Source organism: Pan troglodytes, chromosome 15, assembly GCF_028858775.2.
Source record: "Pan troglodytes isolate AG18354 chromosome 15, NHGRI_mPanTro3-v2.0_pri, whole genome shotgun sequence".
Classification (NCBI taxonomy): domain Eukaryota; kingdom Metazoa; phylum Chordata; class Mammalia; order Primates; family Hominidae; genus Pan; species Pan troglodytes.
Genome location: NC_072413.2, coordinates 2,911,616 through 2,933,366, shown reverse-complemented (window position 1 = coordinate 2,933,366; position 21,751 = coordinate 2,911,616). Strand labels below are relative to the sequence as shown.

General features: G+C 39.0%; 1 long non-coding RNA gene across 6 annotated transcripts in view; it reads left to right on the top strand.

The window, feature by feature from the left end:
* The window catches only part of LOC100610917 (uncharacterized), a 43,254-nt gene extending 22,249 nt beyond the window's left edge, over nucleotides 1-21,005 (top strand). Inside the window, exons 3-6 of one of the 6 annotated variants that reach the window (XR_010150839.1) lie at nucleotides 12,592-12,672; nucleotides 14,825-14,989; nucleotides 15,352-15,500; nucleotides 17,132-18,595. This is a non-coding gene — a long non-coding RNA (uncharacterized LOC100610917). Of the gene's footprint in view, nucleotides 1-12,591; nucleotides 12,673-14,824; nucleotides 14,990-15,351; nucleotides 16,040-17,131 lie in introns of those variants that run through there. The other 5 variants (XR_681730.5, XR_010150842.1, XR_010150838.1 and 2 more) reach the window with 5 other exon arrangements.
* Nucleotides 21,006-21,751: the final 746 nt, after the last annotated feature.

Genomic DNA, 21,751 nt, shown 5'->3' with positions numbered 1-21,751 from the left:
CAGGAGGGGTAACGTGCACAACTGTGGTCATATTTACTCAGGAGACATAGGTGGCATGACTGCTTGACTTCCGAAATTTGAGGTTACAGTGAGCTGTGATTCCACCAGTGTACTCTGTCCCAGGAGATAAAGTAAGATCCTGTGCATAAAATGAAAAAGCAAAAGAAAATAAAATGATTTTAAGTTAAAAAAATAATTCCTAGATCTCCACTTCTTTAGTTTCACTTGAATATATATTTTTCTCCTTTGATTAGGTTATATTTCCTGGTTGCTTTTACATACTGTAGTTTTGTTAAGGTTTTGATCAATTAAGAAACCACTACCTATTTTATCTTTTATGAAAGAGCTTTATACATGGGAAAATTGACAACATTCAGCCACAGTAGTCATACTGGGAGCTTCTCCAATCTGTTGTCAAAATGTGTCTTCTTTGGACTACTGTATGTATTTTCTTGTTAATAAGGTTTACCTCTGTTTCCTCTTAGGAGCCTTTAGTCTCTTCCCTTCGTCACTGTTGTAGGCACTACAGTCTCTGTTGTTGTAAGAAGCATTTATCTTTATTCTCGGTTGACCCAAGCTGTCATTTAAACTCTGTCTCTATTCTCGTCAACACTAAATGTTAAAGGAAGCAATTTCCAGTCTTTGGATAACCCCGGTAGGACTCAGTAAGTCAGAAGTTTGCGTACGCATTTCACTCTTTTTTCTTTCCCGAAGGAGAATCATGGAATGGACAGATTTTTATCTAACTGCGCTGTTCTGTAGTGCACAAATGTGACCAAATTTTCTTCTAAATTGGTTATGGTTGGCTTTTTTCTCATGTGGGGTGCTACAAACTCAACTGGCTTTGCTCGCCCAATTGTAGTTAAGTTCATATGTCAATTGAGAGAAACAGGATCTCAGGTTCCGCTTCAACTGTCATTGTCTTCTCAGCTGACCTCATTTTGTACATTAGATTTATAAAATATATTTACTTTAATCTCATCACCGAATTTTTTTAAAAATTATTATTTTTCAGCTCTTTTAGCAATATATCCAATCAAGACCCAGAGAAAACAGTACATAGAAGCTTCTTTTCAAAAAGTAATATTGGGAAGATATGGGAGCTCTGGCCTTGAACTTTTACACTTAAGGAGAGTGGGAAATTGAAGGATAAGTGTAAACGGCACAAAGGATGCTATGATGAATATACCAGATATACAGCAATTACCTACAGCAAAAATGTCACTGCTAGAAGAGCTCAAAACCATAAAGTATTTTGGAAAAAGCATAATTAATGTTGATTCTTTTTTCTGAACTATATATTTATATAATTACATACCAATAACAATTTTTGAAACATATCATGTTTTTGAAACAAAATTTGGAAAATCTAAATAATGGCCTAGGCCAGGAATATTTCTTCTAATGCTATCCCTCCCATAGTCCCCCACTTCCCGACAGGCTCCTGTGTGTGGTGTTCCCCTTCCTGTGTCCCTGTGTTCTCTTTGTTTAACTCCCTATTATGAGTGAGAACATGCGATGTTAGCTTTTCTACTCTTGTGTTAGTTTGCTGAGAGTGGTGGTTTCCAGCTTCATCCATGTCCCTGCAAAGGACATGAACTCATCCTTTTTATGACTGCATCGTATTCCATGATGTGTACATGCCAAGTTTTCTTTATTCAGTCTATATTGATGGTCATTTGGTTTGTTTCAAAGTTTTTGCTCTTGTGAACAGTGCCATAATAAACATATGTATGCATGTATCCTTATAATAGAATAATTTATAATCCTTTGGGTATATACCCAGTAATGGGATTGCTGGGTCAAATGGTATTTCTCATTGTGGATCCTTGAGGAATCACCACACTATCTTCCACACTGGTTGAACTAATTTACACTCTCACCAACAGTGTATAAGTCTTCCTATTTTTCCACATCCTTTGTTGTTTCCTGATTTTTTTAATGATCACCATTCTAACTGGTGTGGGATGGTTTCTCATTGTGTTTTTGATTTGCATGTGTCTAATAACCAGTGATGATGTCCTTTTTTTCATATGTTTATTGGCTGCATAAATGTCTCCTTTTGAGAAGTGTTTGTTCAAATCCTTTGCCCATTTTCGATGTTGTTGTTTCTTTTTTTCTTGTAAATTTGTTTAAGTTCTTTGTAGATTCTACATATCAGCCCATTGTCAGATGGATAGATTGCAGAAATTTTCTCCCATTCTTTAGGTTGCCTGTTCACTCTGATATAGTTTCTTTTGTTGTGCAGAAGCTCTTTAGTTTAATTATATCTCGTTTGTCAGTTTTGGCTTTTGTTGCCATTGTTTTTGGTGTTTTTGTCATGAAGTCTTTGCCCATGCCTATGTCCTGAATGGTACTGCCTTGGTTTTCTTCTGGGGTTTTTATGGTTTTAAGTCTTATGTTTAAGTCTTTAATCCATCTTCAGTTATGTTTTGTGTAACGAGTAAGGAAGAAGTCCAGTTTCAGTTTTTTGCATATGGCTAGCTAGTTTTCCAACACCATTTATTAAATAGGGAATCCTTTCCCCATTACTTGTTTTTGTCAGGTTCATCAAATATCAGATGATTCTAGATATTGAGTGTTATTTCTGAGGCCTCTGTTCTGTTCCATTTGTCAATATATCTGTTTTGGTACGAGTACCATCCTGTCTTGGTTACTGTGGCCTTTTTGTATAGTTTGAAGACAGCTAGCATGATGCCTCCACCTTTGTTCTTTTTGCATAGTATTGTCTTGTCTATGCAAGATCTTTTTTGATTCCATATGAAATTTGAAGTAGTTTTTTTTCTAATTCTGTGAAGAAAGTCAACGGGAGCTTGATGGGGATAGCAATGAATTTATAAATTACTTTGGGCAGTATGGCCATTTTCACAATATTGATTCTTCCTATCCATGAGCATGGATTGTTTTCCGTTTGTTTGTGTCCTCTTTCATTTCCTTGAGCAGTGGTTTGTAGTTCTCCTTGAAGAGGTCCTTTACATCATTTTTAAGTTGGATTCCTAGGTATTTTATTCCCTTTGTAGTAATTGTGAATGAGAGTTAACACATGATTTGGCTCTCTGTTTGCCTATTATTGCGTATAGGAATGCTTGTGATTTTTGAACATTGATTTTGTATCCTGAGACTTTGCTGAAGTTTCTTATCAATTTAAGGAAATTTTGGGCTGAGATGGTAGGGTTTTCTAGATATACAATCATGTCATCTGCAAACAGAGACAATTTGACTTCCTCTCTTCCTATCTGAATATGCTTTATTTCTTTCTTTCTTTGGCTGATTGCCAGAACTTCCAATACTATAATGAATAGGAGTGGGGAGAAAGGGTGTTCTTGTCTTGTGCAGGTTTTCAAAGGGAATGCTTCCAGTTTTTGCCCATTCAGTATGATATTATCTGTGCATTTGTCGTAAATAACTCTTATTATGTTGAGATAGGTTCCATCAATACATAATTCATGGAGAGTTTTTACCATGAAGAGGTGTGGAATTTTATTGAAGGCCTTTTTTGCATCTATTGAGATAATCATGTGGTTTTTGTCATTAGTTCTGTTTATGTGATGGATTTTATTTATTGATTTGCATATGTTGAACCAGCTTTGTATCCCAGGGATTAAGCTGACTAGATCATGGTGGATAAGCTCTTTGATGTGCTGCTGGATTCAGTTTGCCAGTATTTTATTGAGGATTTTCACATCGATGTTCATCAGGGATACGGGCCTGAAATTTTCTTTTTTTGTTGTGCCTTTGCCAGGTTTTAGTTTCAGGATGATGCTGGCCACATAAAATGAATTAGGGAGGAGTACCTCTTTTTCTATTGTTTGAAATAGTTTCAGAAGGAATGGTACCAGCTCCTCTTTGTACCTTTGGTAGAATTCGGCTGTGAATCCGTCTGGTCCTGGACTTCTTTTTGTTGGTAGGCTACTAATTACTGCCTCAATTTTAGAACTTGTTATTGGCCTATTCAGGGATTCGACTTCTTACTGGTTTGCACTTGGGAGAGTATATGTGACCAGGAATTTATCCATTTCGTCTAGATTTTCTAGTTAATTTGCAAAGAGGTATTTATAATATTCTCTAATGATACTTTTTATTTCTGTGGGATCAATGGTTATATCCCCTTTATCATTTCCTATTGCATGTATTTGATTCTTCTCTTCTTCCTTATTTGTCTGGCTAGAAGTTTATTTATTTTCTTGATCTTTTCAAAAAACCAGCTCCTGGATTCATTGATTTTTTGGATGGGCTTTTTGTGTCTCTATCTCCTTCAGTTCTGCTATGATCTTAAATCTTGTCTTCTGCTAGTTTTTGAATTTGTTTGCTCTTGCTTCCCTAGTTTTTTTAATTGTGATGTTACGGTGTCAATTTTAGACATTTTTCTGCTTTCTCTTGTGGGGATTTAGTGCTGTAAATTTCCCTTTACAGACTACTTTAGCTGTGTTGTATTTTACTTTTTAAGCCCTCAATCTTTCTTTTTCATCATGATAGTCTTGACTGTTTTATGTTTATGTAATGTAAAATTGACTACACAATTTTTACAAAGATTTTATGAAAATATTTTATTGAGAATGTACAAACCTGTCAGTCAATTAGAGGAGAAGTTACACTGTAGTAATAAATAGTCACAAAGCAAAACAGCAAAAGACATCCAAATCAGAATAAAACAAAACATTTTAACAAAAACATAAAGAACAAACTGGCAACAAATATGTGAAGTTCATATTACAAAGATGCTCACTTATCCACTCTAAAGAGAGCTTTTAGAATTTGATTTAAAATATGGCAAAGACATTATCCCACACTTCACAGAAAAAATAAATTTAAGCAGCTGTTAACACATGAATGTATTATCAAGCTCAGATATAATCAAAATTAAATATTTGACAAGAGATTCTACAGTTTGGGAGAAATAGAAGTGTTTTTTCTTTTCCCCAGGCCTACAAGTCTAGTTTCTTGGTCTTCCTCACTATAATGGGGTTTGTCATCAGCTCCCCAAAATATGGGAAGCACAGAGCAGGTGCTGGCTGAAGGTGGGGTATCCTGTGAAACCATATTTAAGATCAGAGCCCTTGGTCCATTGTGTTGTAATCAGCTGGCTCAGGAAAGAACACCTGGCTGTCCAGAGCTCTACACCTACTGCACTGGGTATGACAGGAGGCCTGAGAAACCATGGTTCCCAAACCCACCCCACTCCAAAATATCATCCAGTATTGAGAACTCTGACACCAAATTCTCACAGAGCATATGTTTATGCAGTTTTACATTTAATTTCTCATTACATTACAATTGGGAAACTGAGGCCCCAGAAGAGGCAGAGACTGGTCCAGATCTCAGGAGGTGGGCAGGCTCCAGAGCATTAGAGAGGGCTCCAGCTTCCTAGGCCTTGGCTCCGTCCCACCTATCAGGTTTGTTTTCGAAATTAGAGTCTGTAGCTATACATTCAGGAGCACAGAAAATGAGCAGATTCAGGGTTCTGTTCACATGGGAACCTCTCCATGTCAGTTTCAAGATAACAGGACTGGGGTTCTGCATCCAGCTCTGAGGGCACCTGGAAGTAAAATGAGCTATGCTCCACCTCAGCGTAATGTAGACAATCCCTACAGGAAAGCCTGTTTCCTTCCTCATAAATAAGGGTGCCTGAAGTGGGTGACGTTGATGATTTCACATACTCATAAGTGTCTGCCAGCCTGGATTCTTGCTCTGAGACTGCAAAAATGCACCCACTCTCTGCAGATCTTTCAAATCAGAGGGAGGCATGGCCACTTGAGAGGCATCTTGGGTAGATGAAGATGAGACAGAGTTAAATGTGCCAGAGCATTTGACTCTGAGGCTGACGTCCACGGAAAATCTCAGCTACTGTTGGGTTCTTAAGGTCCTCATTTGAAAGTGGTAGAAAATAATTTCACTGGATAAGGGGAGGATATCTCATGGATAAATAGCACAACCCAAAAGTTGGAGGCAAAGAGAGGGCAAAACGGGATTCCTAGGTCACTCATTATACTTGGGGCCTTCAGATCCTGCTACTTTATCCCCTAGGACCTTGAAGAACCAGTGCCTTGAGGACAGAAAAATCAAGGTATCAGATTTGTTCCATAGTGCTCCTGCTTGGGGCTGTAGGGTTAGTGATGGCCAGGAGGTGGTTACAGCCTGCTGTGTTTCTGCTGCCCACTGAGCTTTGCTGGAGCAGCTGGAACAAGTAAGAGTCACACACCTCATGTTGTTATCAGTGATCTCCACATTATCATGTGGTCAAAAGAGGAAGGGATATTAGAGATCCCCCATATAATCACTTAGCCAGTCTTTTTTCCCTTGCACTCACCATTTGCCAGCTACCCTGGTGGGTCCAACATGTGGTACAGAAAATTATTACATCATGCCTGCACCCCCCAACCCAGGACCAAACAGTCTGAGGACCGTTGGACAAAAGCACTAAAGCAAGTATATGTGAAAGAAAAGAGCAAGGACTATAATATAAAGTAGATTATTGAGAAGAAAACCTGGAAAATTATTGCATGGGAGGACCTCAGGCCTCACTGAGGTGACTTTTAATCCATGATGAGGATGACAGCAGGGAGGCATCTGCACAAGCATGTGTCAGGGAGAAGCCACCCTTAGTGAAAAGACTCATAGGTGTGAGTTTGGCAGAGGTAAAAAGGGACTAGTTTGGCTGCAGACAGCCTGAGGAAGAGATAAGCAGAGGGGTGGAGAATCCTAGGGCCTGGGAGATGAGGTTAGATATCTGCTCCTTTCTGAACAATATTGCCCTAAAACTCAGCACTTTTCAACAACATATAATATCTCATAATTTGTGTGGACCAGAATCTGGACACAGTTCAGCTGGCTACCTCTGCCTTCAGGTCTTTTATGAGACTGGGGGCTGTGGTCTTAACTGAAGCTGGACTGGAAAAGCATGAGCCTTTAAGCTGACTCATGTGAAAATTGACAGGGTTTAGTGTGGACAGAGAGCCTGACTTTCTTTCTCTCTACTCGTCTGAGCGCCCCCTCACCCTTTGTTATGTGGGTGTCTACATGGAGCATCTCATAGCATTGGAGCTTGCGTCCTGTGTTTGAGGAATACAATAGACAGAATTACACAAAAAGGTTTACACAAAAAGAGACAGAGAGAAAGATCGAGGGCGCAAACGAGAAAAACCAAGTAGGAGAAAAATTAGAGCTTTAAAAAAATCTTGACAGGGTGCGGTGGCTCACACCTGTAATCCCAGCACTTTGGGATGCTGAGACATGTGGATCGCCTAAGGTCAAGGGTTTGAAACCAACCTGGACAACATGGTGAAACCACCGTCTCTTCTAAAAATACAAAATGAGCCAGATGTGGTGGCGTATGCCTGTAATCCCAGCTACTTGGGAGACTGAGGCAGGAGAATCAATTGAACCTGGGAGGCGAAGGTTCCAATAAGCCGAGATCACACCACTGCACTCCAGCCTGGGATACAAGAGTGAAACTGTGTCTAAAAAAAAGAAAGAAAGAAAGAAAGAAAGAAAGAAAGAAAGAAAGAAAGAAAGAAAAAAAACTTGAAAGTTACTATAATTTTTCTTCTATATTTGTGTTAAAATTGTAACCCCCGGCTATAAGGAGGTAGAATGTAATTAACCCCTTAGGGTGGGACCCTCATAATAGAGATTACTGGCTTTATACAAGAAACCGCAGAGGGCTCTCATCCTCCTGCAAAATGAGGGTGAAACCTGAAGTGTGCAGGCTGAAATTCAGAAGCGAGTCATCACCAGATCTCAACCATGCTGACACCCTGATCTCAAATTTGAACCTCTGGAGGTATGAGAAATTAAGTCCTGTTGTCTATATGCTGCCTATCTATGGTTCTTTGGTATAGCAGCCTGAACTAATACAAAAGTGATATCCTTTTCTGTATTTCATTGGACAGAAGCTGAATTTGTACCCCCTATACTGTTAAAAAAAAAAAGACTTAAAAAATCGATCTTCAGAATGAAAGATAGGAAATGGCTTGTTGAAACACTAAAATTTTAACTGCTGTAAGTTTTTTAAACATTGGCTGAAATTGTTGGAACCAATATGGCCAACTGAAGTCCATAAAGCATCAGTTTGCAGATGTTGGAGCCCAAATTTCCATTGTGTGCTTCATACTAACTCTCCCTGAATTTGTATGTGACCTGTGAGGAAACAAGAAGAGATGACTGTGTATGTCTCATGACTTACCATATTCCTACTTTCCTTCCAGCAATCCCCTACAGAACCCACCTATTAGGCCTTTTCTAATCAGTGCCTTAAAGCCAGTATGACAAAACAAATTTGATTTGAACTCCTCTCTCCTTGTTAGCCAACCTACAAGTTGATATTTTCCTCAAAACCGAAGGGCCATAGTACTGGCATCAGGAAATATTCCATTTTATTCAATAAAAAACTGAGTCACTCAATACCTAGTACTGGGAGACTTTGTGAAGACTTCCTCTGTCATAGACGTGATAAGGCACATGGATATGATTCTAAATATAAAGAGAAAGCACTAGAAAGTTGAATTCCTGTATTAGATCATTCTCATACTGCAATGATGGAGTACCTGAGACTGGGTAACTTATAAAGAAAAGAAGTTTAATTGACTCACAGTTCCACATAATTGGGGGGCACCTCAGAAACCTTCCAATTACAGTGGCTGACAAGTGAAGTGAGTGAGAGCAGGGGATGTACCAGATGCTTATGAAACTATCAGATCTCGTGAGAACTCACTATCACAAGAACAGTATGAGGAGAACCCGTCCCCATAATCCAATCATCTCCCCTCAGGTTTTCCCTTAACACCTAGGGGTTATAATACACAATGAGTTTTGGGTGGGGACGCACAGCTAAAATATATGAATGCCAGAGGACAGTATCTACATTTAATTTCAACTTCATACTGGAGCAGAATGAAAATGGGGCCCAGTGGAGAAGTGATATTCCCAAGATCACCCTGCCAGACACCAGGACTGTTTGAGTTGTGGCCCATGCTACCTCCCACCTATTCTCCTAATGCTTCCATCTCTAAGTGTGTGCATTATCTACAGGTGACACTACATCATTATTTTTATGTCTTATCTTATATACACCTAATACATTCCCTAGGAAGTAGATGTTAGCATCATCACCACTGTGCATGTTAGGAGGCTGGGGAAGCCTTGAATACAGTGACTTTTACTGGGTTACCCAGGTTGCATTTAGGTCTTTCCAGGCAATTAAGGGGAAGTTGTGTTTGCATAATTGTGTACAAATAAAGAGTTGACATGGAAGAGGAGACTGAGCAATCAGTAGCATAGTGGGGCCTTTCAGTATGTCTTACAGAAACATGGGGCCCAGTAGATGGAACCTTGAAGAGTTTAACACACTTTCTTGGTGTCAGAACCCAACAGCAGTTAAGAAACCAGGAATCCACATTCTTGAGACAGCTCTGTATCCACCTCTGTTGGTGAGGGTTGCTCAAGAGAGTGAGATGCTCTTTCATTGTGCCCTGAAATTTCTGAGTTTCAGCCTTACAAAGGCTCAAGGTAAAAGTCTTATCTGATAACACAGATGTCAACTGAGCCCTGATCACTGATGTCCCTGGCTATTGGCCGGGTGCACCTACAAATAACACAGGGCATCCCAGGACAGGCCCCTCCACGCCAGCCTCTCTTGTCAACTCATCTGGGCAGTCCCACACCACTTCTTAGTACCATGAGTTGGATGGGGAGCAAGAGGGAGGGCACTCTTCTTGGACTGAAGTAGATTGTCGGGTGTTGGAACTCTTGTGTACCTGTCATGTTCATACCTAGGCCATAGCTGGCAGAATAAAAAGAAGAGGGTTGGAGAACGAATCTGTGTACTCAGATGTGAATTCCAAGACTTTAACTTCTCCTCTGGTTTCCTTCCTTCATGGAGATTTATACAGATTCTCCTTATGTACCTAATGTGAAGAGCAGAATTTCTTTTCTTTTCTTTTCTTTTTTCCTTTCTTCTTTTCTTTTTTCCTTTCTTCTCTTTTCTTTTCTTTCTTTCTTTCTTTCTTCTTTCTTTCTTTTTCTTTCTCTTTCTTTCTTTCCATCTCTCTCTTTCTTTCTTTCCTTCTCTCTCTCTTTCTTTTTTATTTATCATGAAGTCTCACTCTGTTACCCAGGCTGGAGTGCAGAGAAAAGCAGAATTTCTAATGGAGGTGTCACATACGGTCAAAGCAAGGCAGATCACAGACTTTTCTTTGTGTGGTTTCTAGGCACATTTACAAAGCTGCATTCAGATTGATGAGGAGCTTCATCATTCAGTTTGATGTGGCCAACTCCTCCCTCTTTTTGGAAAAAAAGCAGGTGCACTAAACCAGCAAACACAGCCAGCCCTGGGCTGTGCTGAGAGCAGCCACATAGGGGTCTCTACAGACAGAAAGCCGAGAAGACCGGGACAGACCCAGGACCCAGACTCAAATATGAAAAATCTCTGGGCTTTGTCCTAAGGCCTTCCCATTAGTAACTCATAGTCTTGTTGCAGTGGAATCTGGCCTTCATTAGTCTCAGTGGCAAGTTGGTTATGTGGAAAGTCTCTCTTTACACACTTGTGCGAATAACAGTAAAGACTTTTGTATTGTTTTCACTCTACATTAGACCATGAGTATTTATGCCTGTGGCTGCAGTTTGTGTTAGTTTCCTGCCCCAGGTATCTCCTGCAGCATGCAGCTTCAGTCCTATCGGACCCTCAAAACTTAAAAGCTAACACTATTACTAGGGAGGATTTCGCAGGAAAATGGTGAAAGGGTTACACACCAAAAAGGTTAAACTACTCTATGCATGTTTCTGCAATGTGTTATCTCAGGAACTCATTTCTGTAGCCCATCAGGGCAGGAGCTGGGCTCTCACCTGTTGATAATATTCCATAAGGGAGGTTCTTCCCCACAGTGTTTAGTCTTCCAACGCTGGTACAGCCTGACATGATGACATTCTACTTTCAAGTCGGTCATGCTGCAGGGAAAATTCTGTGAGTGTCCTAATAGGCTGGAATCATTTGCTAGGGTGAACCCCATCTTTGGTGCTCACTTTTCTGTTATCTTGTAATTAGCTTTATTCTCAGCAAATCCATGTCTATTTTATTTATCTGTTTATTTACTTATTTTTATGTATGGAAAAACACTTTTCTTTATTTACTTATTTATTTAGAGACAGGGTCTCCGTCTGTTACCCAAGCTGGAGTACAGTGGTAGAGTGCTGTGATCATGGCTCATTGCAGCTTCAAACTCTTGGGCTCAAATGATTCTCTCACCTCAGCCTCCTGTGCCACCATGCCCTGCTAGTTGATTTTAATTTTTTATAAAGAAGGAGACTCATTATGCTGCCCAGGCTGGTCTCAAACTCCTGGGCCCAAGCAATTCTCTCATCTCAGCCTCCCAAAGCACTGGGATTAAAAACATGAGCCACTGTACTGAGCTGTGCCTACTTCAAAAGACTGAAAATAAAAAATCAATAAATCTTTGCCAAATTAAAAAACAAAACAATAGTTTCCAGGTCTTAGACAAAGACAATTCTGTATCATGAAGAGTGGCAAAAGGCTTATTTAGCTGTTAAAATGATTTGCTTATATTTCAAAGAAGCAGAGAAAAAAAGATACATATAAAAGTTTTCCAGGCCAGGCACGGTGGTTCATGCCTGTAATCCCAACATTTGGGGAGGCCAAGGCAGGAGGATCTCTTGAAGCCAAATGTTTGAGTCCAGTACACGCAACATGGTGAAATTCTGTCACCATAAAAAAATAAATAAAATAAATATGGCTGGGCATGGTGGTTCACGCTTGTAATACCAGCACTTTGGGAGTCGGAGGCAGGTGGATAATGAGGTCAGGGGTTCGAGACCAGCCTGGCCAAAATGGTGAAACCCTTTCTCTCCTAAAAATAATAACAATAAAAAATTAGCCAGGCATAGTGCTGTGCGCCTGTAATGCCAGCTACTCAAAAGGTTGAAGCAAGAGAATTGCTTGAACCTGGGAGGCGGAGGTTGCATTGAGCTAAGATCATGCCACTACACTCTAGCCTGGCCCACAGAGCAAGACACTGTCTTGAAAAAATAAATAAATAAATAAAGTTAGCCAGGCCTGGAGGTGCATGCCTATAGTCCTAAGTAATTAAGAGGTTGACGCAGGAGGACTGCTCAAACCCAAGAAGTTAAGGTTATAGTGAGCTATGATTATGCCATTTCACTTCAGACTAAGCAAAAGAGTAAGATTCCATCTCAAAAAATTAATAAAAAAAGTTTTCTAAATTACATTGTTTAAGAAAAGGGAAAAGAAAAAATATCTTTTTAAATTTTCAAATGGGAGAATAGAGCCTCTCATTTCTAATTTGTATTTCCTTCTGTAAAAACATGGTCTAGACCCATGGTCTTGAACTACTGGACATCTGGATTTTAGTAGGTGCTGGATTCAGGCAACTAAGGGGTGGCTTGGACACACTGAGTGCACGTAAAAAAAAGGTTTGAGGTGAACTAAAAGGTAAAAGAGGGGAAGGTGTTATTAAGAACCCACAATTGGGAGACAGTACAGGGTTGGTGGAAGGACTGGTTCATGCTACAGATACTGACCCAGGTGAAACTTTGCTCTGACTTATTTTTATGTCCATGCAGGAAGACGAGATTATGATCAGGTGGCACAGAAATCTGGGATGGTGAAAAAACCAGGTTGCCCCTGCAGATTCCGTGTCTGAGGTACAGCATATGCCAGGGGTCTTTTAGGCACATGTGTGGGTTTTTGGTGGGAAAGTCTATGAGGATAGGTAGCATGGGCAATAATCTTGATGCTGAAGCCCTGTGCTGGGAGGGGCTTGACCACATCAACATGTGGTGCATATGTTCAGTGGGTGAAAAACATGTGGTGGCCTCAGGTTGGCAGGAGGGTGGAAGGCATCTGTTCTCAGAACTTCTTCCCTCAGAGTCATCGGTCCTTTTTACCATGGGAGGATGCGTGGAACCACAGGGCAGTGCATGATGTAGCAGCCTGTGTGCAGAGCAGAGCCTACCTTCCCCGAGACACCTGGAGTCTCTCTCCAGCAGAGGCCCCCACATTGTCTTTCTTTTTACAATGCTTTTGATCCTAAATGTAGAAAGTTCCCTGAAAACCCACTGATTCTCCAACACCCATTTGTTGCCCCAAAATTTAATTCTGACACAACTTAGAGTTCGCATAGACCCCAGAAATTCAGGGCTCAGTCCCACATCACCTGTCTCACTGTAGAGGAGAGTTACACATCCCTGCAGCCCATCTACACTTCTGAGCTACCTCCTATAAATCTAAGACTAGCATAAACCCCTTTTCAAGTTAAATAATTTGATAGAATTACTAAAAAGAAAACCTCAACAAATAACTGTAATTATATTCACTACTTTATTATAAAAATGTAACTCAGAAACAGCCAAATGGAAGAGATGTCTAGGGCAAGGAACAGTTGTAGGTGAAGGTAATCCTGGAAATAGCTATATTTAAAGAAATTCCCCCATTCTTTGCATTCTCAAAGAACAGCTTAGTGAAGAGAAACGTGCTTCCCCTGATGACTTTGAGGATGCTCCCCGCTGTTTTTTTAACCTATCACAAAAATGGACACAAATTGCAAATTCCCATTTTTAAAAATGAACAACCATTCAGTAATTTAGTCTTCAGTGGTCAAAATAACATACTCTTTACAGAAACTTTGCTTGTTTCTCTTCTTCCAACCAGCCCCTGAACTTTGACTCACCCACAGCTTCAGCAAACCTACAACCCTTATTTATACATACCCCTCCTAAGAACAGGCTGACTTCAAGGTGAAACATTCTTATCTGGGATCTGATTTTGCTACCCTCCATCCTGTGCTTCCTTTCCAACCTTCTTTGTAAACTTGTTTTCTCCTCCCTATGAAATAAGGCCCTTTTCCACCTAACTTTTGAGATCCTCAAAGATCTAATCATTTGTACTTTTTCTTTGTTCCAATACTTCTTAGGTAACTTCTTAGACCAAGTCTAGAAACAGTTTGAGGACAATAACAATTCCATTCTAAGAAGAATCTCCCAACATTTCTTCTATCTCAACCTCAACTGCATCTGCCTGTGAACTTCCAGCTTACCAAGGCTCTATATCTTCTGGCAGTGACAAAGGCTCTTTCCACTTACCAGTTAGTCATTCAGTTAGTTTTCAATTCAAAAAATACTTCATGTTTGAAGAATCCAGCAAAAATTATTCAAATCTAAGGTATAAAAGAGAGGAAATTACAGCCAGGCATGGTGACTCATGCCTGTAATCCCTGCATTTTGGGAGGCCTAGGCGGGCAGATGACCTGAGATCAGGAGTTTGAGACCAGCCTGACCAACATGAAGAAACCCCGTCTCTACTAAAAATACAAAATTAGCCAGGTGTGGTGTTGTATGCCTGTAATCCCAGCTACTCGGGAGGCCGAGGCAGGAGAATCGCTTGAACCCAGGAGGTGGAGTTTACAGTGAGCAGATGTCTTGCCATTGCACGCCAGCCTGGGCAACAAGAGTGAAACTACATCTAAAAAATAACAGAATAAAATAAAATAAAAACATTTTAAGGGGCTTATATCTTATAATTCATCAAGAAAAGCCAAAGTATCTATCCCTTTCAGAAAATAAACATGTAATTTAATTATGTTCATAACAAATCATTTAGTAAACAATTAATCATATGTGAACACTTCAGGAGGTGCAAAGTCCCAGCTCCTAAAACTTAACATTACCCTCAAACACCCAGATGCCAGCATACGGAATAGAGTTATTCACTTTCACAAGTTCTCTGTTTTGAAAAAAAGAATAACTTATGTGATAAATTTATGTAATTTGACAATTAATCTACCTCATGTGCTTGCAGATATGTATTCAATTCCTACCACCGTAGTGGAAGAGAGGCTATCCCTATCTTTACAACTGATAGCATTTCCAACAGTAAGCTGTGAGATTCTGCTTGAAATCACCTCTCAAACAAATAAAAAACAGACCTGGGAGACACGCTACACTCATTCTGCTGAAGAAATAGGTAAGTAACAATTTTTAACAAATGAAATATATTACTACTTAATTTTATTCAAAATTCACCAACTTAATGTGCTTTATAAATATTCTCATACCTTTGAAGCTCTACTGATAAAACATAATTTACAGTTAATGAAAAAGTGAAGTTAAAATAAATACAATCATATTTTCAAGGTGACAAAATTAGAAGGTGACAATGCTGATTGAAACACAGACATATCTGACCCAAGGGTCAAGTCAAGCCATTCTATTACTTGGGATATTTTCCCTGCTCCCATCTGGTTCAGTGAAGTGGGTCATGAGCGTCCTCCCAGGAGCTGCTACACCCTGCTCCACTGTGTCTCTGAGGTGCATTTTACTTTGCAGGTTTTTGCACTGCCTCACTAGGTTGGATTTCTTTGTCCTTTGAAATATTTTCTCTCCCTTCACCAATCTGAGGACATTTTTTCCTCAATATCAGCATCCAGTTGCCTGGCCTGCAGTGTGTCTCTAAGGAATGGAAACTAAGCATTGGGGTAAGAAATTCTTAATGTCCTAAGGGGTTTGCTTTTAATGCAAAGGTATACCTGGAGATTCTTTCCAGGTATAGTGCATCCAACCACTCCAAAAAGAGGCTGCATTCCCATACTTTGGGCTGTTCCCTGAGAGGAGATGACACAAGGGATGCTATTTACTAGACACTTCAAGAGTCATGGCCAGTGTTGGTATCTTGGGGATTCTCAAGCAGTTTTGAAACCCAAAACCAAGAAAATAACACAGGATGGCTGAGGATGTATTGCCCTGTGAGGTTTCCGAAATGAAACCTCAACCCAAAGACATTCTGATGAGGTGTCTGTGCCAAGGGAAGATTAAAGAAAGGGGCACAAATATTTTCTTTTCTTTTCTTTTCTTTTTTTTTACTGTGGATTGTCAGGGGATTATTATCTGCTTTCATGTCCTGTAAAATGTTTACAAATGAAAAATATTTTTTTAAGTGTCATCCACTGCTTTTTGAAAAAATGCAGAATTAAAATACTGTGTCTAAAATGTACAATAAAGAACAGTTGATAATGTTGTGAGTTACACAAGGTTAGTTAGTGCTGGTAAGTGTCAGGAAAGAACTGGAAATTTAAACTCTGACTGCAAGCCAGAGTTAGGCTGGGGTAACAGGGTGGTAGATTTGAGGCTCTTCTTGCCACACATTTGGAAAATGCATGAGAAAACTAATTCTCTTTTGGAGTGTTAAAACAACTAAAAAACAGGCGATTGCATTGAGGTGGCTCTAGTGTCCTGAGCTCTGAGTGGAGAGACAGGCAAAGGCATCCCTAGATCCAAAAAGCTGCCCATTCTTCTCCAGCTTTGCACCTGATTAGATAATTTGCACTCCAGAACCCATGATTGGATATAGTTCAATTCCCCACCACGCCCCCTCAGTGACATATGTGATTTGACACTGGATTGAATAAAGCAAGAATTATAGGTTTTTCCTGGATCCTTTTCTGGCAGGGCTTCCTTCATGCACTGGACACTGGCCCTGCATGTAAAATACTTGCATTTTCATTTGTGTGTAAGATTATTTGTATTTATGAAAAATATATATGTGTTATTCATACATGGAAGCAATATAATGACAATTATTTTAAAATTTCAGATTTTTTACTTTCCTGGCACACCCAGGTTTTAGAGCAGGCAGCCTGAAATTTCAAAAATGAGGCAATTCTCTAAGAAATAATATGTGAGGCACATGTGAATTTTAAATATTCTAGTAGCTACATTTTAATAAATACACCAGGCATGCTTGCCTGTGCCTGTAGGTTGAACTCTTTGGGAGACTGATGTAGGAGGATCATTTGAGGCCAGGAGTTTGAGACTAGCCCAGGCAGCATAGAGAAAGCCATCTCCACAAAAAAAAAAAAAAAAAAATTGAAAAATTAGCCATGCCTGGTGTATGCCTTCAGTCCAGCTACTCAGAAGGCTGGAGCTGGAGGATCACCTGAGCCTGGGAGGTCAAGGCTGCAGTGAGCCATGATCACACCACTGCACTCCAGCCTCACTGACAGAACAAAACTCTGACTCAAAAAACTGATCTCTGGAAAGGCATTTTCTTTTTCTGCAACGTAGCCAACTAGCTAAGTATGTATTGAAGCCATCCTTTAATTTTTAACAGGGCAAGAATATTTTCTAAGACCCCGAACTCCAGATATGTGATGGGGCAAATCCTGAAGTGTACATGGCTATCTCTCACAGCTAAAGCATCCCTCACCCCTATCCAGCGCTTCTTACCCCTGGCACAAGAGAATCACCTGCGGGGAGGAAAACTTTCAAAATCCCTTAAACCCAAGTTGTAACCGCACAACTCAATCAGAATCCTTGGAGCTGGATCTGAAAAAAATACGGTTGAAAGTTGTGCAGGTGATTACAATGTGTAGGCAAGCCAGAAAACCATGGCTTTAATGAGCAGCTTTTGTTAGAAATGATTTCTCAAATGAATGTAAAAACATATGCTGCTGAATTGTGACCTTTCAATTTTACCTGCTTTTCCTGCAAAGTATATTTTGCAGACCCAGGCTGGCTTCTCCTTCTGTTCCTGGTTCACCCAGTGCCGTGTGTGCTCAGTGCATCCTGTGCACGGGTCACTGTGCTGTGTGCGCTGGCCTGGGTGAGCATCATTCTTCGGGGAGAACCTTTCCGAAAACAAAGCTGCATTCCAAAAAGTTAAAACCATGCTACTTACTGTACTGAGGTAAAAATTAAAAGACCTAGGGGACTCTTCCAAAAGTTAAAATGTAAATAAATATCTTGGAACATTAATATACACCTGATGATGTCCTGAGTGAACACGCCCCACTTTAAAACAAAACAAAACATTACTATTATTCTAAAATATTAATTTAGGATTGTTATGCAAATATGTACTATTTAAATATTTATTGATGAATAACATGCATACAGCAATATAGGAACAAAATATTTATGGAATGCTTGATGAATTATTACTAAATAAATACACTTGTGTATGTAAGAATCAGATTTGCTCATGCCCTTGACACTTTCTCCTTCCCAAAGGTAACCAAGACCTTAAGAGCTAAGTGTAGATAAACTTTGTCATTTTCTACAAGTGTTTTATTACAGAACATTAAAAATGTATACACAATACAAAAAAAAGGATAACAGACCAGTCACCCAGCTTTAACAGCTACTAGTCATGTGTCATTTTTGTTTCACCTATACTTCCAGCCATTCCCACCCCAATTTCATTATTTTTTAGGCTTTTTGGATAAAATGTATATTCATTGCAAGGTACAATGTGAACTGTAAATAGTAGAGAGATGGGGTTTCACCATGTTGACCAGGCTAGTCTTGAACTCCTGTCCTCAGGTGATCCACCTGCTTCGGCTACCCAAATTGCTGGGATTACAGGCGTAAGCCAATATACTCGGCCTGAGAATTCATATTTCTAACAAAGTACAAATCCATAGGGCACATGACAACTGCAATGTCCATCTACAGTAAATACAGTTTGATGAATAAAATGAAAGGCAATTGACCTAAGGTGAAAAAAAAAACAAAAAACAATCAAAGCATGGGTACTATGTGTCATCTGTAAGAGCATTTGGTTAAGAATAACAAACAAACCAGTTTTATCGTTTTAATAGCCGAAATTGGCAAAATTTTTAGTTTTTCTTTCATAGGAATGCTCTTTGCAAGAAAAAATTTTCATATAGTGAGAGCAAAAATGGCAACCATTTGCAAGTAAATGTCTTATGAAATTAAGTAGCAGATATCAAGCTCATGAACTTCAGATAGTTACCCCTAACTCAATCATTTACATAGCAAGTGCAGATAATTTTCATAGCTCCCTATTAAAATTATATTTGAATGCCCTTACAAATTGTGACTGTTTTTAAATAAAGTTGACCAACTAAAATTTTGTATATGACATATGATAAATTCCCCTTCAAGTCACCTTACATTTACTTAATTTTATTAGGCAGTGTCTGTCTACCACCCAATAATACTTGAGGATTCTCCCTCCATTTGCACAGGCATCATACTTGGGGAAACAGGGATTCACAAGACCCAGGCTGTTCCCTACATATGTTTCCTCCTCCGACATCAGTTCATCAGTCAATCAAGTCATGTGAGAGTGGAGGCCTTGTATTCCCTATTATTCTTGGGCACTCTCCTCCAAGGAGGGAAAGGCCAGGAGGTCCTTTTAGAGGATGCACTCTGAGAGCCCGGGCTCCCTAAGGTATGAGAGTTCTAACCAGCAGGTGTAGACTTTTCAGGAGTGAGGAATGAGGCAGGCATTCCAAACCGGTACCTTCATTACCTTTTGTTTCATCTCAAGACAATTCTGAGGGGCTGTTTTGGAGCGTGTCTGGAAGGTGAACGTTGAAGAAGAGTGTGGGCTTTGATGTGACTCAGATGAGATCTTTCATGGGGAGGCAGGAATTCAATGCCCAGAATCTGGGCTGGTGTCTTTGAGGTCAGTAGGTTGCATCTTTTTATCCAAGTCCGTTGTTACTAGGTTGGAGGCTGGAGATTCTAAATGGCTTCCAGACTGCCTCTCTGATTCTCTTTGGGAGATGTGGTCTGAAAGACAATGTCAGTATTTTTGGGAAATTCTAGAAAGTCTGCTTGGAAACGTGGGAAGAGCTCTTGCCTAGTGCCTAAATGCTCCATTTGCAGCTCTAGCCAAGTAGATACTTGGTAGGTATAGAGCCGGGTTTGCATTTATATCAGCAAAACCTATGTCAGAGTTGAAGAAGTAGTCAGGAAAAAGTGTATTGGTCACAGGCCGGGGAACATCTTAAAAGCAAACTTCTAGCCTGCTGACTCTTGGCAATGAGTGTTGGGTCCTGGCTAAAGTGCCTTGAATGCAGCATGAGTCCAATCCATGAATCCAACTTCTAATGGAGAAATGTTAATATTTTTTCTGTTTGAATCAATCAGGGTGAAACTACCATGCTATTGGTTTGCTTACTTTTTATTATTTCATATAAAATCTAAGACAAAATACATTAAATGCTTATTGACATATGTATTTATTCTTCACTGGGCTGATAATATCTGCCTAATTTTAAACTTTCTTCCATTTTGTAGGTTTCAACTTATTTTATTGTAAGATATTGTTAAATCTAATACAGGCATTGTCACTTTTACATATAATTTTATTTTATTTCATATATTTCCTATTGGCTTTTTACATTTAAATTATGGACCACTTCATCATATAAAAAGCTTCAATTATATTTAAACAGTAAGTCTTTGGATTTTTTTGTCTTGTAATTTCCATATTACATAATAATGAGATAAACATTAATGTTTTCAGGGTACTTTAAATTTTAGATAATTACTCATTGTATTCATGTGAAATTTGTTTTTACTGCATGTGTGGGTTGGAGGACTGTTTTCACTTCTGATTCATCTTTACTCTTATCTCATCAGAGCTCATACCTCTTGTAGTTGGGGGATTGCAGTTTATAATTCCGATAAATGGGGCAAATTCAATAATAACATAATACAGATGAGTTTGAATGCACGACATGTCTTCAAAGCATACACAACATGGGCCAACATATGTATAACAATAATAATTTATAAGTTACAGTTTGGATGGAAAGTAAAAGTACAGAAAATTTGTTAAAGGAAATTAAAATGGAAATCATGTCTCAATAATCTCAGAGCAGACAAAATTAGTTAGGTCTCATAAGTGATCTCAACCTTGCTTGATTTGCAAATACAAACAAAACTTAAATTATTTCTTGTAGCTGCATATTTAAAAAAGAGAAATGAAGCTCAACCAATCAGAAGTAGCCAACAACCTTATATAAATAGAAACTGTCCAACAAGGTAAACAGACAAACACAAAACAATAAAAAAAGTTGTGCTACCACCAATCAAATGATTTCTTTGTTTCTACATTTTTCAAATAAATACTTGCTTCTCACACTGTCAATGAAGCACTCAATATCTTTCCATCTGATATTTTATAATTTATCAATTGCTCTTACTCAAATAAACACTTTGCAATTTCATTGTGTCTCAAATTACTTTTTAGCAGAATAAACTAGGAATAAATATTACAAAAATGTCTACGGAATATGGAAAAAACATAGAAAGTTTATGAAATATATGAATGTAGACATAAGCAAATAGACAATTTGTATCATATTCTTAGGCAGAAAAACTCAATATTATCAACATCAATTGTCCTTAAAGTTATTTATAAATTCAATTTTGTTCCTATACAGGTAACATTAAATATTGCAAGTACACGTTACTATAAAATATTATATAGATGAAAACGCAAACAAGAATAGACAAGAAAACTCTGAAAAAAAAAAAAAAAAAAAAAAAAAACACTGGCAAGCCCTGTGTAAAATCTTGATTGATTAAAAAACTCATGGATCACTGAAACTAAAAATTCAGAAATAAACCAAAGTGCCTAAGAAAGTGTCATAGTGCATCTTGGCTGTTATAACAAAATACCTTAGACTGGGTAAAGGATAAATAAGAGAAATGTATTTTTCACAGTTATGGAGTCTGGAAAGTGCAAGATCAAGGCAGCAGCAAATTTAGTATATGGTGAGAGCCCTATTCCCCATAGATGGTACCATCTCGCACACGGGACAAGGGCATTCCCTTTAACTTCCTTTGAAAGAGCACTGATTCCATTCATGAAGATGAAGAACTCTTGGCTTCACCACTTTCCCAAAGGCCACACGCCTAAAATTATCCACATAGGAATTTGAAAGGGGACATAAACATTCAGGCCATAGCA